Source organism: Neofelis nebulosa, chromosome 13 (assembly GCF_028018385.1).
Source record: "Neofelis nebulosa isolate mNeoNeb1 chromosome 13, mNeoNeb1.pri, whole genome shotgun sequence".
Taxonomy (NCBI): Eukaryota; Metazoa; Chordata; class Mammalia; order Carnivora; family Felidae; genus Neofelis; species Neofelis nebulosa.
Window position 1 is genome coordinate 66,918,021 of NC_080794.1, and position 18,802 is coordinate 66,936,822.

An 18,802-nucleotide genomic window follows, 5' to 3' on the forward strand; every position below is an offset into this window, starting at 1 on the left:
TCCCCCCAAAAAAATTGGAGTTCAGGGGCAAGAATCATTTTCATGTAAGAAGAACAACACATTCATTCTTAATAAAACAAATGACATCCCCCATACAGCAAAAGAAATGAGCACACGGTTCATATTTAGATGAGTTGGATATTCCACAAAACAGTAACTCTATGGATGAACGCTGTATTCCACTAACAGTATTTATATTTGTGCAGCTCCATTTACCTGAACACACTTGAGAACCTTGCATTTCAGAAGGCAGCTAACAGCATTCGTCAGAGGACAGACTAGACTTCAGAATGGGGAAGCCTGTTTGCATCTCAGAGACCTTCTCAGCCACACCTGAACTCAAAGATCATGATGTATCACCGGGTAGGAATGTTTTCAGAAAAGGACAAGTCCATATATTTGCTATTTTAAAATAATATTTAGATCTGGTGGATGGTAATCTCTAAACAACAACAAAGATGGGGGATAGAGGAAGAAAAAATAATTGAGGATACTTGAGAGCTCCTGTGACCTCCATGCACAAGAGTGTGATATAGGAGAAAATCTGAACTAATGAATGAAGAGTTCACTTCTTGCTTCACAGTAACTCAAACTCAGGTAACACTGCTTTGTTGTATATAGCTGTTAAAGGCACTGTTTTATTGAATAAGCAATCATCATCATGTTTGTAGCATACAAATAGATGTTAAAATGTTTAACAATGGGTATTTGTGTACACACACACACACACACACACACACACACACACTGGAATATTACTTAGCCATGAAAAAGAATGAAATCTTGCCATTTGCAACAATGTGGATGAACCTAGAGGGTATTATGCTAAGTGAAGTCAGTAGGAGAAAGACAAAAACTATATGATTTCGCTCATATGTGGAATTTAAGAAACAAAACAGATGAACATGGTTGGTGGGGAGAAGCAAACCATAAAAGAGACTCTTAACTATAGCGAACAAACTGAGGGTTGCTGGAGGGAAGGTGGGGGGCAGTTGGGTCAAATGGGTGATGGGTATTAAGGAGGGCACTTGTGATGAGCACTGGATATTGTATGTAGTGATGAATCACTACATCCTACTCCTGAAACTAATATTATGCTGTATGTTAACCAACATATTATGTTGTATGCTGTAATTTAAATAAAAACTTGAAACAATAAAAAAGGGAGGAAAAAAACAATGGTCTTATTTTTTATATAACCTTGTTTAAATGTTGGTAAGCTCATCTTGCCTCATGACAATTTTGAGCTGCCTCTGATGTTATTCTTGACTTTGGATTTCATTAGTTCTATTTATGAATTGTGTTAATATGACATGTTGGTCTTTTTGAACATATCCAAATATATCTGCTTTCTCTTATTCTAATATATAACCAACGCTCCCAGTATGTTGTTCTTTTCAACGACTAAAAAGTGGGTTTATCTCTAATCCAGTGCTCATGATTACACATCCAACAAAGTTCACTCTATGACCAAAGTACAGTCATTAGATTTTCTCCGTTAGTCCTGAGTACTTATAAGAAACCACTACTACGTGCTTCTTTGTAAGCTAAGGCAGGTGAGAACAGTTATCTACCTTTCCTGTCATGATGTTAGTCATTTCTGAGGTGCTTCCCTGAGGAATGGGGGGAGGAGTGGAGGAAAAATCTGCTGTCCAGACCGTCTTCAGGCTGAATATGGTCGATATTCACATATTAAGGTATACCAAGCCTTTTGAGATGACTGTGCCAGGAGTAAGAACTTGCACATCCTGTCTTGAGTCTTGTGATGATTCACAGCATGACTCAGAGATCTTCAGTGTGGGGGCTGAAGGTGGTTGGCCCAAGAAAGTCCTCCCTGAAACATTATAATAGAATATTTCACTGGAATATTGACATATCTTCTAACTGCCAAAGACAAATGCAAGGTAGGCTATCTCTGAAATTTCAGGCCTAGGAAGCAACTTCTTTTGCCCAGTACTTGGCCATAAATACTTAACTTGATGTTACTTAACTTAAACCCATGGCTAATGACATAAAAAGAAACTTACATCCTCCGTGGGAAATAGCTATAGTTATAAAGAAGACAAAAATCAATCAGCAATGGGAAAGAATAATCATTATAGAAACTGTATCAAGCTAATTAAACCAAATACCAATGTAAACTAAATTCTACTGTATTGGTGGATACATGTCTTTACATATTCGTCCAAACCCATATAATGCACATCACAAAGAATGAGCCCTAATGTAAAGTATGGATTTTAAAATTTTTTTTTTTTTTTTTTAACGTTTATTTATTTTTGAGACAGAGAGAGACACAGCATGAACGGGGGAGGGGCAGAGAGAAAGGGAGACACAGAATCGGAAGCAGGCTCCAGGCTCTGAGCCATCAGCCCAGAGCCCGACGCGGGGCTCGAACTCACGGACCGCGAGATCGTGACCTGAGCTGAAGTCGGACGCTTAACCGACTGAGCCACCCAGGCGCCCCTGTAAAGTATGGATTTTAGTTAATGATAATGTATCAATATTGGCTCACAATTATAACAAAGATATCACACTAATGATGTAAGATGTTAATAGTAGAAAAACTGTGGTTGGTCAGGAGAGAAGGTGAGGACATGTATGGGAACTCCGTACTTTCTGTAAACCGAAAAGTGTTTTAAAAAAGAAAGTATTAGTAAATAATTTTTTAATTCAATAAGTATGTATAATGTAGCTTCTATGTAGAAATGCCTGTTGCTACCTTAAAACTTCTGAATTCAAGAAAGAAGTAAATCTTGGAACATGAAGTGAAAGCAATTGATTCATGGGCTGCTTGTCTTTTGTTTTCATGGCTTTAAAAAAATAACACGCATACAGAAAGGTACACAAATTATAAATATAGAAGCTTAATGAACAATCACAAAGTGAATATACACCATCTAGGGCAACAAATAGAACATTCATTGCCAGCCCTCAGCAAGTGTACTTTTCAGGAACTTGTAGTACCACAAATTAATTTTGTCTATTTTTGAAATTAAAATGGAATTATTTGATATGTATCTTTTGTGTATAATTTCTTTTGCTCAACACTATGTTTATGAGATCCATCCACATTGTCATGTGTAATTCATTTTTATTGCTGTGCAGCTTTCTGTTGTATGAATATATTACATGTTATTTATATACTGACTTTGACTATCCTGAAAAATGCTGCTACAGATATTCTTATACATGCTTTTGGTGAACATGTGCACAAAATTCCTGCTGGATCTATACCTAGGAACGTGTTTACTGGGTGATAGGGTATATTCACTTTTAACTTTAGTACCTAATTCCAGATATTCCCCAGGAGTTTACACTCCCACTAGCAGTGTGTAAGAGCTTCAGTTGTTCTAGATCCACACAAACACTTGCTATTGTCAGGCTTTTTCAGTTTTGCTATTTTGGTGGGTCTACAGTAGTATCTTATTGTGGCTTTATTTTTAATTTCCCTGATTACTAATGAGGTTTCCTACCTTTTTGTGTATTTATTGGCCATTTGGATATACCCTTTGGTGAAGAGCCTGTTCAAGTTTCATGGCTGTTTTTATTTAATTATTTTATTTATTTTTTGGGAGAGAGAGGGAGCGCACGTGTGCACATCATGCGTGCACGTATGCACATGTGTGCACAAGTTGGGGGAGAGACAGAGGAAGAGAGAGAGGGAGAGAATCTTAAGCAGGTTGCACACTCAGGACAGAGTCAGACATGGGGGTTTGATCCCACAGCTTTGAGCTGAAATCAAGTCAGATGCTTAACTGACTGAGCCACCCAGGTGGGTGTTTCTAAATGGGGATTGTTTGTCTTTTTCTTATTAATTTCCTTGATATTATCAGTTATAGATTTTGGAAATAACTTCTCCCAATATGTGGCATCTGTTTCAGTCTTAAACTTTTTTTTTATAAACTGAACACTTAATTTTTTCCTTAATGATCAGTGTGTTTGATCTCTTATCTAAGAAACCTTTCTATTTCCCAAGGTCATAAAGATATCCTCTCTTGTAAGTCTCCTAAATTGTTATTTTTGAACCTTTCACATTTGGAACTGATTTTTGTGAATGGTTTGAGTTAGGGGTCAAATTTAGTTTTTTCCCACATGGCTATCCAGTTGACCTAGTACTCTTTACTTAAAAAGATTATTGTTTCTACCATTTCTCTTTAGTGCTGTCTTTATCATAGATCAAGTCTCTTCTACATCCATATTTTTTTGGAATCTATTTCCCTGTTATTCATCTCTCCTTGCTCCAATTCGACACTGCCTATAAATCAAGATATCTAGGAGAACAAGTCATTCTTCTTTTTCTTTTTTCAATGCTTCTTGGCTGTTCTTGGGCCTTTACATTTTCATTTAAATTTCAGAATCAGCCTGCCAAACACACACATATATACAAACATTTTTAAATGTTCATACAAACTAGAATTTTTAAAAACTGAAATTGCACACAATCCATATACCAATTTGAGGGAAATCAACATCTTTAAAATGTAATCTTCCAATTCAGGAGCCTTGTCTATGCCTCCATTTATTTAGGTCTATGATTTCTTACAATAATGTGGTATAGTTGTATGTATTTTATAGGTTATGTGCTTTATAAACATACAGTTGATATGTTTTAACGTTTACAGTTTATATGCTTATATGTTTTATAAACAGAGTTTATATGTCCCTTAATTTTATACTCTATACATTTTATAGTTTTTTGTGTAGAGGTTTTTTTTTTTTAATGTTTATTTACTTTTGAGAGAGAGACAGAGACAGAGCATGAGTGGGGGAGGAGCAGAGCGAGAGGGAGACACAGAATCCAAAGCAGGGTCCAGGCTCTGAGCTGTCAGCACAGAGCCTGACGTGGGGCTTAACCCCATGAACTGTGGGATCATGACCTGAGCCGAAGTCAGACAGTTAACTGACTGAGCCACCCAGGAGCCCCTTTGTGTAGAGGTTTTATGTCTTTCATATGTATTAATGTTTTTGATGCTATTAGAAAAAGTTTTTTTAAAATTTCATTTTCTATTAAAAGTTGAATAGATTTTTTTACTACTTTAAGTGTAGTATTTCATCTCACTATATTCTCATATTATTTAGAATAATTTATTTGTAGATTCTTTTGGGTTTTCTGTATAGTTAATCATATCATCTGCAAATAGTGAGTTTGGTTTTTTCCTTTCCAGTCCTATATTTTTTTTGCCTTATACTTTGTAATAAGAATTACATTATCATTCAGTACAATGAATGTAAGTGATACGAGTGAGCATCCTTGCTATTCTCAATTTTAAAGGAAAAGTTTTCAACATTTCACCATTATATTTATCATAGTTTTTAAATTAAATACTTTACTAAATAAGTTGTTAAACATTTGCTTTTATTTAGCCTGAATTAATGTTGAACTTTATCAAATGCTTTTTATTAACCATCTACTTTGTGTGTGTGTGTGTGTGTGTGTGTGTGTGTGTGTGTGTGAGAGAGAGAGAGAGAGAGAGAGAGAGAGAGAGAGAGAGATAGCGTGCGTGAGCAGGGGAGGGGCAGAAAGAAAGGTAGAGACAGGGTCTTACACAGGCTCCACACCCAGTGCACAGGGTTTGATCCCACAACTGTGAGATCATGGCCTGAGCCAAAATCAAGAGTTGGAAGCTTAACCAACTGAGCCACCCAGGCACTCCAACCCTCTATTTAGATGGGCCTATAATTTTTTGGGAGGGCCAATATGGTGAACTGTGTTGATTATCAAGTGCTAAAACAGCACTGTACTCCTGTAGTAAACCCATTTTGGTTGTTCTTCTTATACCCTTCCTCATTTGATTTCTTTGTATAGGAATAAAAACATAGTAAGATTCTAATTCCTTAAGCTCAAAGTTGATAGAGTATATTGTGATTTTGTGGACTAAAGGCTATGTTTGTGGCCTATTTAGCAATATCATGGCTCAGATACCTACAATAAGAGTTTTCCAGGAAATTCTTCCAAGAGGGTTCTAAAATTACTGAGAAATTTAGTTGGCTAAAGGCCAACCATTAAACTTTTCCTATATATCCAACTGTGGTCTGGATACAGAAGCCTTAGGAAGAGAGATCACTATTCCCAATTTTTATTAGGGTTTTTAGATTCACTTCACAGCAATAAAGTCGGCACTTGAGATAAGCAATTAATAAAAATATAAATAATGAAATTTTTTATGGTGATGGTCCTTAAATGTGAAGCATTACTTGCAAAAGTGAAATTGACTCAAACATAAGTGTTCATCCAGGCCTTCAGCAGTTTGAAGTATCCGGAGAAGCACAGACTTGGGTCTCAGAGTTCTTGCCATGTTCTTTACACCATTCTACTTAGGTCTAGATAATGAAATTTCCAAACTCTTTTCTTCCATGCCTCTGAATTAACATGGGAGACTTAACAGAGTAAACATAAAGTAACACTGAGCCACACCATATGATGAGGACTGCCCAAAGCTATATAGCAGATTGGGTTCCTCAAGTCCTCAGAAACTGGTCATGCCAGTCAACACGCAGAAATGTGCTAGACTTACCTACTTATCAAAAACAAACAATCGATAAGTTACTCTGAGCCTCAGGATTTCTGACAGGAAAGATGAGTCAAGATGTAGTCATTCGTGTTTCCCAAAGTTTGAGCAGCTACCTTGTTCAATCATTAGCTCTGAACAGCATGGTTCTCTCTTCTTGGGGATGACTAGCATACAGCATGGGATAAAGCAGGACATGTTTCCTCTGTTTCCCATTTCTTCTCACTCACTCTTTAGGGCATCTTCGTATAGAGTGACTCTAGGAGATACAGAAGTACTGATCCATTCATAGCATGTGCCACAAGTAACAGAAATATGCAGCAACCAAGATTTCAGCTTTTTAAAAATTCTGTATTTGTAAGGCAGTGTTCCTCTAATATAAGAGGGGGTTAGGAGATGAACAGTGAGGTTCTCCAAGGATATTTCAGTAAAGTCTTAAGGGTGCCTTAAAACCCAGGACACTAACGCTTCAGACAATGGGATGCTGGTAATAGCAGACCACGTGCTTCTGTAAGTGTTCAAGCATGCGGATGACATGGTGCTCTTTGTGGAACAGAATGAAATAAAGCCATATTTCATTTTGTCATACGAACTAAGAGCTATAATACTAACAAACGACCAAAGTCTTTCCCCCCACCACCCCGCAAAAAAAACAAAAAAACCTTTTATAAAACAAGTATTTGGTGAATGTTGAATAAACTTAAATCAGTTTACTGATGTTTCTTCTTAATATTCATTTGCTACCTATTCATTTGTTATCTGTTATCCATTAGCAGACACAAAAGTTTTAAGAAGTGTATACAGAAAAAAATTATAATTGGAAACGTCCTATTTCTTATTTTATTTTTTTTCTGCAAATTTAGAAAAGACCACCCTAATTTTGATCTTACTTGTAAAACACCTTGAACCAGCTCATAGGACACCACTGTTTTACTGGAGAACAATCTGAGAAAACTTGTCTAAATGAGAGATGAGAAAAGTTCTATGATCAAGCAGCAATCTTGTACCTCCCTGCCACTTTTCTCCATCCTCAGCTTTAAGGTAATCACCACCAGCGCCACCACCTTCACCACCATTATGTAGAGTTACTATCTGGCAAGTTCCATATTAAACTTTACCTGTATCATCATATTTAATAGAGTAGATATTATTACCCCATTCGATATATAAAGAAACACTTTTGGTGAGATAATCATTGCTATCAGTTTATAAGGGCAGAGTTGAGATTTAAATCCAGGTATATCTGACTCCAATGTCTCCTCCTCTCCTCCTCTTCCTCCTCCTTCCTCTCCCTCTCCTTCCTCTCCCTCCTCTTCCTCTTCTTTTTTTTTTTTTGTGTGTGTGTGTGAGAAAGAGAGGGCACAAGTGAGTGAGGGGCAGAGAGAGAAAGAGAGAGAGAAGTGGGGCTTACCTCACAGGGGGCTCGCACTCACCGGAAATGGGGCTCGAGCGCACCCAAAGCAGGGCTGTAACTCACAAACTGGGAGATGTGACTTGAACCAAAAGTGGATGCTTAACTGAATAAGCCACTCAGCACCCCCACTGTCTATTCTTTTAACTGCTACACTGTGATTAGTTTTTTATAACCCAATATACAGCAACGAGTGGAAAATAATAACCCATTTTTGTAAGTCTGTCAATAAGGTGTTTAAAAACTACTCAGTTGGGGGCGCTAGGATGCCTTAGTTGGTTTAGCATCCAACTCTTGATTTTGGCTCCAGTCATGATCTTATGGTCCTGAGATAGATCCCGGAATCAGGCTCTGTACTGGGCGTGGAGCCTGCTTAAGATTCTTTCTCACTCTCTCCCTCTCCTCCTCCCATGTCAAAAAACAACAAAACAGAACAAAAAATTTTCTCAATCATAAATCTATCACTCTATTACTCAAGGTGTTATCTGTACACTGTAATCAGGTTTATATACTTATAGAATGTATTTTATAGAATTAGTTGTAAAAAAAAAATGTTGACTGAAAAGCAAGAAGGAAGATTCTTTAAGGATTTTTGTAAAGAAGATGAAATATAGCTCGAATACCATTTTTCCCCCTATGAAGCCTTCCTTGACTCAACCTTCTCAGAATTCCCTTAGCACTTTCCCTGTGCCCTTAGCACTTTATCTCCCAATTGAACCCCAAATATCTGCTCAGTCTTATGCAGGTGCCGGGGATACAGAGATCAAAGATGCAGTTCCTGCCCTCAAATAACTAATGGTAAAAATATGTATTATTTCACGGCTACAGGGTGCCGTGAAAAAGGAAGGGCAATTAACCAGCTAGAAGGTGAGGATGGGGAGGGGAATAAAAGAACATGGAGGGGAATAAAAGAACATGGGCCACTGGGAAGGAAGTGAAAGAGGCTGGGGATTTTGACCCTTGATCCTAGTCTTGAGGTGGGAGGAGGAATTAGGCTGCTCAAAGTGTATTTGTACGGATGCACATGCACATGTTGTGCCTGTGTCTTCCAGGCAGAAAGACCAAGCAAGATGATGAGGAGTCTGGTCTGTTTTGGCAACTGCAAGTACATGATTAGAGAAGGCCTGTGTGCAGGGTGTGTGCTGCAAAGTGGTTGAGGACGAAGCTGGGAAGTTGTGACCAATTTTGCCTGGCTTATTTCTTTAGCATTGTATTTTAAGGTTGGATAGTATTCCATTTGTATGTGGAAACCACATTTTGCTTATCCATTCATCTGCTGATAGATGTTTGGGTTGTTTCCACCTTTTGGTTGTAATGAGTAATGTTGGTATATAAATATGCTGGTATATAAATATCTGTTTGAGTCTCTGCTTTCAATTCTTTGGGGTATATACCAAGAAGTGGAATTGCTGGATAATATGGATGTTAAAAAAATGCAATCTTGCCTCCTGTGCGTCTCCTTTACTGTGCTTGCAACACTTCTGACACCTCTGGTCACCAAATGCAAGGTTTTGTTTCCCACACTAAGCAATTCTCTGTGTCACCAGCTGGGTCCTACAATTTAACTCAATTCTGACACTATCTGCCTGGAAATAGCATCAGATCTCACAAGTGAAAGGCTCAATTTCATGAGACTGTTTCCTACTACAGATGCCAGTCATAAGTTGTAGGTTCCCAGGTTACCCAAACTTCTGTCCAACTTGGCTACAAAGTAGAGGTTCCTGTGACCTCCTACCCCTTGGATTCAATTATTTGCTACAGCAGCTCTCAGAACTCAGGGAAACACTTACTTGTGTTTACCAGTTTATTAAAGGACATGATAAGGGATGCAGATGAACAGCCAGACTAAGAGATGCATTGGGTGAGGTCTGGGAGGGTCCTGAGCACAGGAGCTTCTGTCCCTGTAGAACTGGGATATGTCACCCTCCTGGTACGTGGATGTGTTCACCAACATGGAAACTCTTCGAACCCAATACTGTTGGGATTTTATGGAGGCTTCCTCACATAGACATGATCAATTATTAACTCAGCTTTTAGCCCCTCTCCCCTCAAGAGAAGTCGCTGGGGGAGAGGGAGGTGCCTGAGAATTCCAAGCTTCTAATCATGGCTTGGTCTTTCTGGTAACCAGCCCCCATCAGTAATTTAAAGGGCACAGTGACAATTCTGCCTGCTGTTAATATTCTCCCATCCCCATCCCTTACTCTGTTCGATTGCCACACTATAACTCTCTTTTTTTACTTTGTTTGGGATTTTCACCTTTTGAGCTACTGATTAATCATTTATCATTAAGTTTATCCACTCAAAACATATTTATTGAGCACCTCTGGTAAGCATCAAACGTTAATAAAAGTAAGGGCATGAATTCCAGAAGATGACAGTAAAAGCAGAGTAACCAGGAGTGTGTCCTATGGTGGCAAGTGGCAGGTAGTGGGAGCTAGCCTGAAGTGCAGGGCTTGGGAGACTGGGATTTTAATGACATGGGAAGGCTGCTGAGAGGAAGGAAAGGTCATTGAAGAAAAAAAATCCTCCATGTAACAAATTTTCCCAGGGCTCATACTGATTGAATCTATGTGATAAATACTGATATGTCCAATTTTCTTTGTTAACTCCTAAAAAAAATGTATTTACTTTTCTATCTTTAGCACCTAGCACATCTTCCATAGTGCCATATTAATGGTTGTTTCTACAGGGAATTTTACATGTAACTTTAACTGTCTATGAACTAAGTAATGGTCGAAACTGGTAATCTCAGGCGAACCAAAATGTGCCCAAACTGTAATTAGAAAAACTCAGAGCTAGAAAAGATCACTCTTCTCTCTACAATTCATAGATGAGAAAACTGAAACCCTAAGATTTCACTGAATCTGCCAAAGTCACATAGTACGTTGTTAGTAGCAGGGTCCGTAAAGAACTCTGCTGCTCTGATTCCATTTGTATGGAATCTCCTGCTGCGTCATATTTCCAGCAGGATGAATGAATCTGAGAAAAACCATTGTAAATGTCAATGTGTATCATTGTACTTACCGAAACTTGTATTCACACAAAAATCCCAAATGACTTTCCCATTTTCTCCAATTTGAACTGGCAACCCATGATTATGCCATGTTGAAGAAACCTCACCTTCCCAATTTGTGACCACAGCCCATCTCATCCCCAATTCACTGCACACAACAACAAAATTCAACAAAGAGAAGGTTTGGCATGCTAAAGACAAATGAAGTTAGGTCTGTGGCTTTACAGCCTTATTCAGTTAAAATTTTACCTTCTATAAAATGCAGCTTATCTAATTTATAAGATATACTCAGGTCTAACCTGTTATTATGATATTGCACCCATCGTAAGAAAGTGTAGGTATATCTATAACGCATGTTTACATCTTCATTAATCATGGAGTCTTGAACTTCTATAATCCTTTTTATTCAATTGTATCAAAGGTCTTAAAGAACGTGAGGTACGCATTTCTCATTAAGGAAGAAATCATGATTTTCTCAGAATATAGCCTCACTAGTGTGCCCAGTTTTCGTGGTGTTTGAGCTATGTGGACCTCAAAACCCAGGTTAAATCTGCAAAATAACTTGTAGTATGGCATACATAAGCCTAGTAATCAGTAATGTTATAAAAAATAGTGTTTTAAAACACAGGTTTTGTTCTCCTTAAAAGCAAGAAACATATAGTAAAGATGTCTCCCTTCCTCCTTTCCCCTCTCATTCTTTCTTCTCCTACAGAATTCCTGGCACTGAATTTTGAACTCTTGAGCACGAGTTCAGTTATGAACATAGTGACTGGGGAAAGCTTCCTATAATCTTAGCTTGAGCAGTTATTGATGGGTTTATAAGGTTTGCCTTCAGAGCTGTAATTAGTATGCAAATGTTCAGTTTTAGCTTTGTAAGTACAGACTTAGGATGGTTCAACTTAAGATTTCTCAACTTTATGATGGTGCAAAAGTAATATGCATTCAATAGAAACTGTACTTTGAATTTTGAATTGTGATCCCTACTCTCTCCTGATGCTAAGCAGCAGCAGGCAGCCACAGCTCCCGGTCAGCCATGTGATCACGAGGGGAAACAACCCACACACTTAAGACCATTCTGTACCCATACAACCATTCTGTTTTTCCCTTTCATTCAGTACAGTATTCAATACATTAGACAAGATATCCAATACTTATGAAATAGATGATCTTGCCCAACTGTAAGCTAATGTAAGTGTTTTGGCACATTTAAAATAGGCTAGGCTGCTAGCATGTTCAGTAGGTTAGGTGTATTAAATGTATTTTCAACTTAACGATATTTTCACTTTACAATGAGTTTATCAGAATATAACTCCGTTATAAGTAGAGGAAGATTTGTACTCCCATTACTTCCCATAATCCTAAGATGTAGTCTTTCAAATCTGTAATAATATGCTATTTTCACTCCTTAAAATCAAGTCACTTCAGGTACTGGCCTACCACATCTACTGTTTGATATCTGTGGATTTCTTTTTCTAAAATGAATGCTCTTCATAGAGTTTCTTTTGGGAGCTTAATCACATTTTCAGCACAGAAGAATTCTCTTTAGGTTAAGGGGATCAGCAAGTCTGATTCTTTCAAACTATAAAAATGAAAATATTCATAGCAGATTATATTGGGGGATAAAATTGGTTTGGTTAGGATTGATTCATTCCGAAAAATAGTGACTGAAAATAAACTGTTATCCCTATAGACACTTATTGGCATGAAACAAAGTCAGCTTCACATACCTACAAAACTAAGGGAAACAGCTCTGAGTGAAGATAATATGTACTGGTAAAGCTGCTTTTTAAAAAAGAGGAACATCTTGCCAAAGATTCAAACTCATTCCTTTTGGGGCAGCTTAATTGCACAAGCTTTATGTTAATTATTGTTATATTAAAGATTTGGCAGTTTTACAAAAATCTTAAACTTGTATGTGCAGGTTTAAAATGCCCTATTTCAACGGCCCAGAGTTACGCTAGGAAAGCATTTCAGAAAATGGCAACCTATAGTAACGCTTTTTTGTTTTTAAAAATCCTACGGGCAGCTTATAATTCATAGTCTCATAGGAATTTGCTTAACAAATGTGGACGTGATTAGTTGCCTGCTTTCCAAAACCCAAACCTGTGTTCTTTGGTATCATGATATGCTATCTGCCAAATGACAGGCTTTCAAAAGTCTAAGAAGACCGTGTCTGCTGGTCAGTGTTATCTGTGTATTTGGTATGAATTCTACTCACAGTAGACCTTTGGTAACATAGAGGTTGAGTTTTCAATATCCAGCACTCACAGAAAGGCATAGATTCACAAGTTATAACACAGTGTAAGGAAAAGGGTAAACAGTGCAAACTAAGCCATCATTTCCATGTACTATGACTACTGGAAAACAGTTGAGTAACATTCTCTTGATTAAAGAAAAAAAAAGATAAAAGTTTGTAAATGGCTCTAAGAAAAGGATAATTTGACTCAGAGCCAGTCACTTACATTGAAAAGGGAAAAATAACTGAGATGATGTAGGTACTTGAAAGCTGTGATAGTAGTAACTAGAGTGGCACATAAGGGGAAAACTTGGGGAGGTGGGAGGTTTGGCAAGAGTTTGAGTTAAAGGTGCTCATTGTTGAAGGAAAACTATTGTCTTAATTTTGGGTTAATGAAGTTTAAATAGATGGGTGGAGTCTTGGAGGATCAGGTCAGGATTAATGTAGCTATATTTGATGCTTCTTTTCCAAGATCCTATTCATGGGAAACACGTATTTTCATTATTAAAAAATGGTGGTACCATTTGCCAGGTGAGGGTCACCAGCATCATCATCAAGTTTCACGCATTATTTTTTGGTGGCCACAGAGGTGTGACAGAGTGGAGATCTGGGTAATGCTGAGGTCACTGACAAGTTAGGTATGGCGTGGGGGACATGGGCATGAGGATGTCTTGGAGGTGGAAGAGAGAGAATCAAGGAAGAGTTGCCTTTGCTCAAGCCACCTCCCCCATCTTTGATACTGTCTTTCCAGTGGATCCTCCCTGGGGATTTAGACCTCTGTGCCAGGTGCTCTGCGTTCAATGAGTTTGGTACTGCTCATAAGGCCCATGATGAAAATCTAAGGCATTTTATGTCGCCTTTGGGAATGGTGGGAAAGGGATGAGGTTTCAAACTAGCTTTCAGATCATGAATTGGACCAGAACATTTCTGGTTGTAGGCTGACTCACAGATTTTCTCTACTACTATATCTATCATCAAAGTTTGCCAAGGGGTTAGAAGAGCAGATGAAAAAAAAAAATCAATAGCATCCTAGAACATGGTAGAATGATCTCTTAACTCCTTATTTTCCTGGTACAATTACACAGTCTTGCTTCTCCATCTAAAAAATATCATCAAGAAGAAAGCTTTTAATATAAAGGCTTTTAATATAAAAAGACTGAAACAGTAACGAGAAGCAAGGATAGCAAAATGCATTGACTTTTTTGCCAGCACTTCAAACAGATTTCAATACTGTGAAATTATCTTGGGAGTTGTTATCTCTCAAACTTCAGGTACTTACGGATGATTATAAGACATGTTCTGTTGCTTAAGGATTTGCTGACATCTAATGCCTTTTTTCCTCGAGATGAATGCAGCAGTAACATTTGAGTTAATAAAGGATCTGAGAAAAAATGTGGCCTTTAGCTATACTTTTATTACCATTACCTTTCCACAGTCCTAACTCCTCTGCCACGACCCTCCCACCCACACACTATCTACCCCCTTCCTCACCATTATTAATCTAACCTGAATCACTCTATTCTTCTCCAAGAGAACACACCCCAGTAACAACAGTGAATCACAGACACTTTTGCTTCTTTAGTCTCTAACGAACTTGACAAAATGCCAGATCTAATAAAATAAGACAGGAACTTCAGGTGAAAGGAGCTCTGTAAGGTTCTTGTTCAGTATCCTACCCTCAATCTTAGTTACCAGATGAGTTTTCTAGTCTTGCAGTGGACAAGTTTTTATCACACTAATGGTATTGACCCTCCCCATATTTTCCTGCTCTAAGTAGCCATCCTACTCAGTAAGGCAACCTCTCAGGCATGCCTAATAGCTAGCTAAGTCAAGGGCTCTTTCATCTTGAGGGTGAAAAAAAAATCGGTTTGGGGCACCTGGGTGGCTCAGTTGGTTAAGCACGCAACTTCGGCTCAGGTCATGATCTCATGGTTCGTGAGTTTGAGCCCCACGTTGGGCTCTGTGCTGACAGCTCAGAGCCTGGAACCTCCTTCAGATTCTGTCTCCCTCTCTCTCTGCCCCTCCCCTGATCACACTCTATCTCTCTCTCAAAATAAATGAACGTTAAAATTTTTTTTTTTAAAGTCCATCAATTACACATTATAGAATTCCATATGAGATCTTTCAGTAATAGAAAAAAGAAATAGAAATAGTTTGTCAGTTACGCAAAGGGAAATTTGTAAGATAACAGAGCACTAAAACACATCTTTACCATGGATAAATCTATGAGAATCAAATTCATGGCAAGAGAAACATGCAGGAGAGTTTTTGAAGATTTTCTACTTATATACAAATGTCAGAAGAAATACTGAAAGCTAGTTAAGAGAATTTAGTAGACTTTATCTGAGTGTTACAAATGTATATTAAATTTTGTTTAACCTGCCCTAATGCACAATATAAATCAATTTAATCGTGTGGATTTTACACAATACCTCACCCAAATGGATTTTAATCCTGGTTTTAAAAATGTATATTTTTCATTGTTAAAAAAATATCTATGGACACTAGCTATATCTGCATGATATAAAAAATTGTGTTAATACACAAAAGTCAGTGGAATGGAATTTAGGTCACCCTGTTAAGATTTTTAAAATAATGCTACAGCCAAGAATTTAAAAAATAAATCCAGAAAATGAAATTTTAAATTGTGGCTTAAACATGTGTGTGTATGTGTGTGTACGTGTGTGTGCGTGTGTGTTTATATGGAGAAAAGGAGACTATTTTTTTCTTGCTATTAAAAAATGAATAAAAAGCCCTCATAAAGATTTTTAGGCTTATGTCATCATCCCACTGACAATAATCACAGACAAGAACTGGAAGGAGCATTTTACCACTCCCTGGTGAATAACAAAGTAGCTAACAGTAGCCTTCGGTATTGGAGAAATTTAAAAACACACAGAGAAACATACTGCCTTAGGTTAGTATTAATTACTATTATCATTGAATTCTATTGTTCAAATTATTCTCTATGGCAGAGTCAGGCAGGAGTCCTTGCCTTCTGGCTCTCTAGGGCTGTATTTTTCCCAGCCTGAAAAGTTTCAAGTAACATACAATGTCCTGTGTCACAAACAACAAACCCCTTAGGAGCCAATAGATTTCGGGCTCCTAAAGACACAGAAGTGTTTGCTGGCCTTATGTAAAGGTATAATGAAAACTATGAGGGGCTATATTCCAGACCCTCTACACAAAGTTGAAAATGGAAGGTATGTTTCTATTTGGGAATGTCACGAGAGTTAAGTAAAATACCAAACTTAACCCTGGGAAGATCGTTCAGTTCTAACAGTACATGGAAGTCAGAGATGTAGGTCAACAAATGCGCATTTCTGAAATACAGGTTTTCCTGAGCACTTATTCTGAAGTTCTTTGAAAATCTGGCCAAAGCAATCCCATTTAATATACCAGCTCACATAATAAGCAAGTCAGAACATTTGCAAGGCAAGGTGTTGTTTTCCTTTATGCAGCCAGGAAAAACGCAGCTCTGAGCTTAGGCTGTCATGATAAAAGGATTTTGGAGCAGCTGATTTTAGAGAATCATAAAAACAACCCAACCTTATGCCCCAAGGTATAAAGAATATGCAGAGTCTGCATTGTGCTTCTGGTGTCAGGACAAATCATTCTGCTTTTTTTCAGTGTAACTGATGCCAATGGATGAGTAAAGAGAGAAATAAATGTACAGACAGACCTGTGGCTTGGTGAGGTGAATAACACCTGTATCAGAAAATCACGGGTTCTCCCTTTCATTTTGTAACTTCCTTGAGGTTAATTTATATAGTTTTTGAAAAATTTAGAAGAAGTGGAATATGTATTATTAATTATATACGGAGGCACCACATTTTCTGCTATTTTTGGCTTAAATTACGTAGGATCTTATAGATGACAGCATCTTCAAAAAAAAATCTGGCCTTGGGGCGCCTGGGTGGCTCAGTTGGTTAAGGTCTGACTTCGGCTCAGGTCATGATCTTGCGGTCCGTGAGTTCAAGCCCCGCGTCAGGCTCTGTGCTGACAGCTCAGAGCCGGGAGCCTGTTTCAGATTCTGTGTTTCCCTCTCTCTCTGACCCTCCCCCGTTCATGCTCTGTCGCTCTCTGTCTCAAAAATAAATAAACGTTAAAAAAAAATTAAAAAAATAAAATAAAATAAAATAAATCTGGTCTTTTGGGGGCGATAAGTGAAAGGGTGAAAGAATTATGTGATGCATGCCTTTAAGTGTATTTATTTTGAAAGAGAGTGAGAGCGAGAGAAAATGAGTGGGGGAGGGGCACAGAGCAACGGAGGGAGGGAGGGAGGGAGAGAGAGAGAGAGAGAGACAGAGAGAGAGAGAGACTCAAAAGCAGGCCCTCTGCTGTCGGCCAAGAGCCTGATCTGGGGCCTGGACTCATGAACCAGGTGAGAAACCGAGAGTCTGACACTTCACCGAATGAGCCACCCAGGCGCCCCTATGACACATACCTTTATATGAGGGAATGGTGACTACAGTTGCATATATAAAATCACAACTAGTGAGTGCTTCCCCTGTCATGAATTCTCATTTATTTCTCCAGTCCCTAGGAGGGCGGTGCTATTGTGCCTATTTTACAGATAAGGAAGCCAAGGCACAGAGACACTACCTTACCAAGCATATAAAACAATCTCAGGAGTTGAACCTAGGCAATTTGCCTCCAAGGTTTATATCCTTAATCACTGCACTGGATTGTCTTCAGGTTCTATATTTGACCGCTTAGGACTCAGTTAGTTCCTTGGGGTCCTGGCTACTTGTAAGCCATTATTAGACATTTGTAAAGAGAGACAGTGTCAACATTCACAATGGCCGTTCATTAGGGTTGAAAACACTAGCTGCTTAAAAGTTCCCAACTCCCATGTGACTCAGAAATTACTAATTGTCTTTCCCCAAACCCAGTGCTCCACCCAATTTATTTAACTTTGCTGTTGCACAGCAACAGAACACCACCACCAGGAAGTGAGGGTTATTTTTTTAATGTTTTATTTTTTAATAGTAACCTTTGTGCCCAACGTGGGGCTCAAACTCACCAGCCCGAGATCAAGAGTCCCGAGAGTCCCGCGCTCTTCCCACTGAGCCAGGCAGGCACCTGCAGGAAGGTTATTTTAATTTTTTATTTATCTTGAGAGATTGGAAACGCTGACAGCCGGACACGCGGCTCGAACTCACGAACTGGGAACTGAGCCAAAGCCGGATGCTTAACCAACCCCAGCCACCCAGGCGCCCCTGAGGGTTATTTTAGAGGAATGCGCTGCCCAGTGTTCAGCAAGGGCCATCCCTGCCTCAAAACATCTGAATTCTGGACCAACACAAACTTACTTAGTAATTGGTCTGCTTCCCGCATAGCCCATAGGGGCTACATTCTCACAGATCTGACCAGACTGGAAGCCAAACTAAAGAATTTAAAAATTGAGGTTTTCAGTAGAAAACCTATGACAGAACCGCCGTTGGCGGCAGCAAAGGCTGGAAATTAGCTCAACTGCATCCGCCGGGCCTCTTGGAGAGATTTCTAACATGTTTGGTTCTCAACCGGCCGCGTAACCCAGGGCTGCTCTTTTGTGGTCTCTGCCTCAGGAGGGCTTACAGCCTTGAATTTAACCCACAGCCGGCTCTGCGGCTTTTCCTCCCGCCCCG

The 18,802-nt window shown here is 38.7% G+C and overlaps 1 long non-coding RNA gene across 1 annotated transcript; it reads right to left on the reverse strand.

Moving 5' to 3' along the window:
- Nucleotides 1-864: 864 nt before the first annotated feature.
- LOC131493329 (uncharacterized) lies at nucleotides 865-18,257 on the reverse strand. The gene is made up of 4 exons (XR_009252568.1): nucleotides 18,199-18,257; nucleotides 7,403-7,471; nucleotides 6,519-6,771; nucleotides 865-1,834 (listed from the first exon to the last, which is right to left on the reverse strand). It is a non-coding gene; the product is annotated as an uncharacterized LOC131493329 (long non-coding RNA).
- Nucleotides 18,258-18,802: the final 545 nt, after the last annotated feature.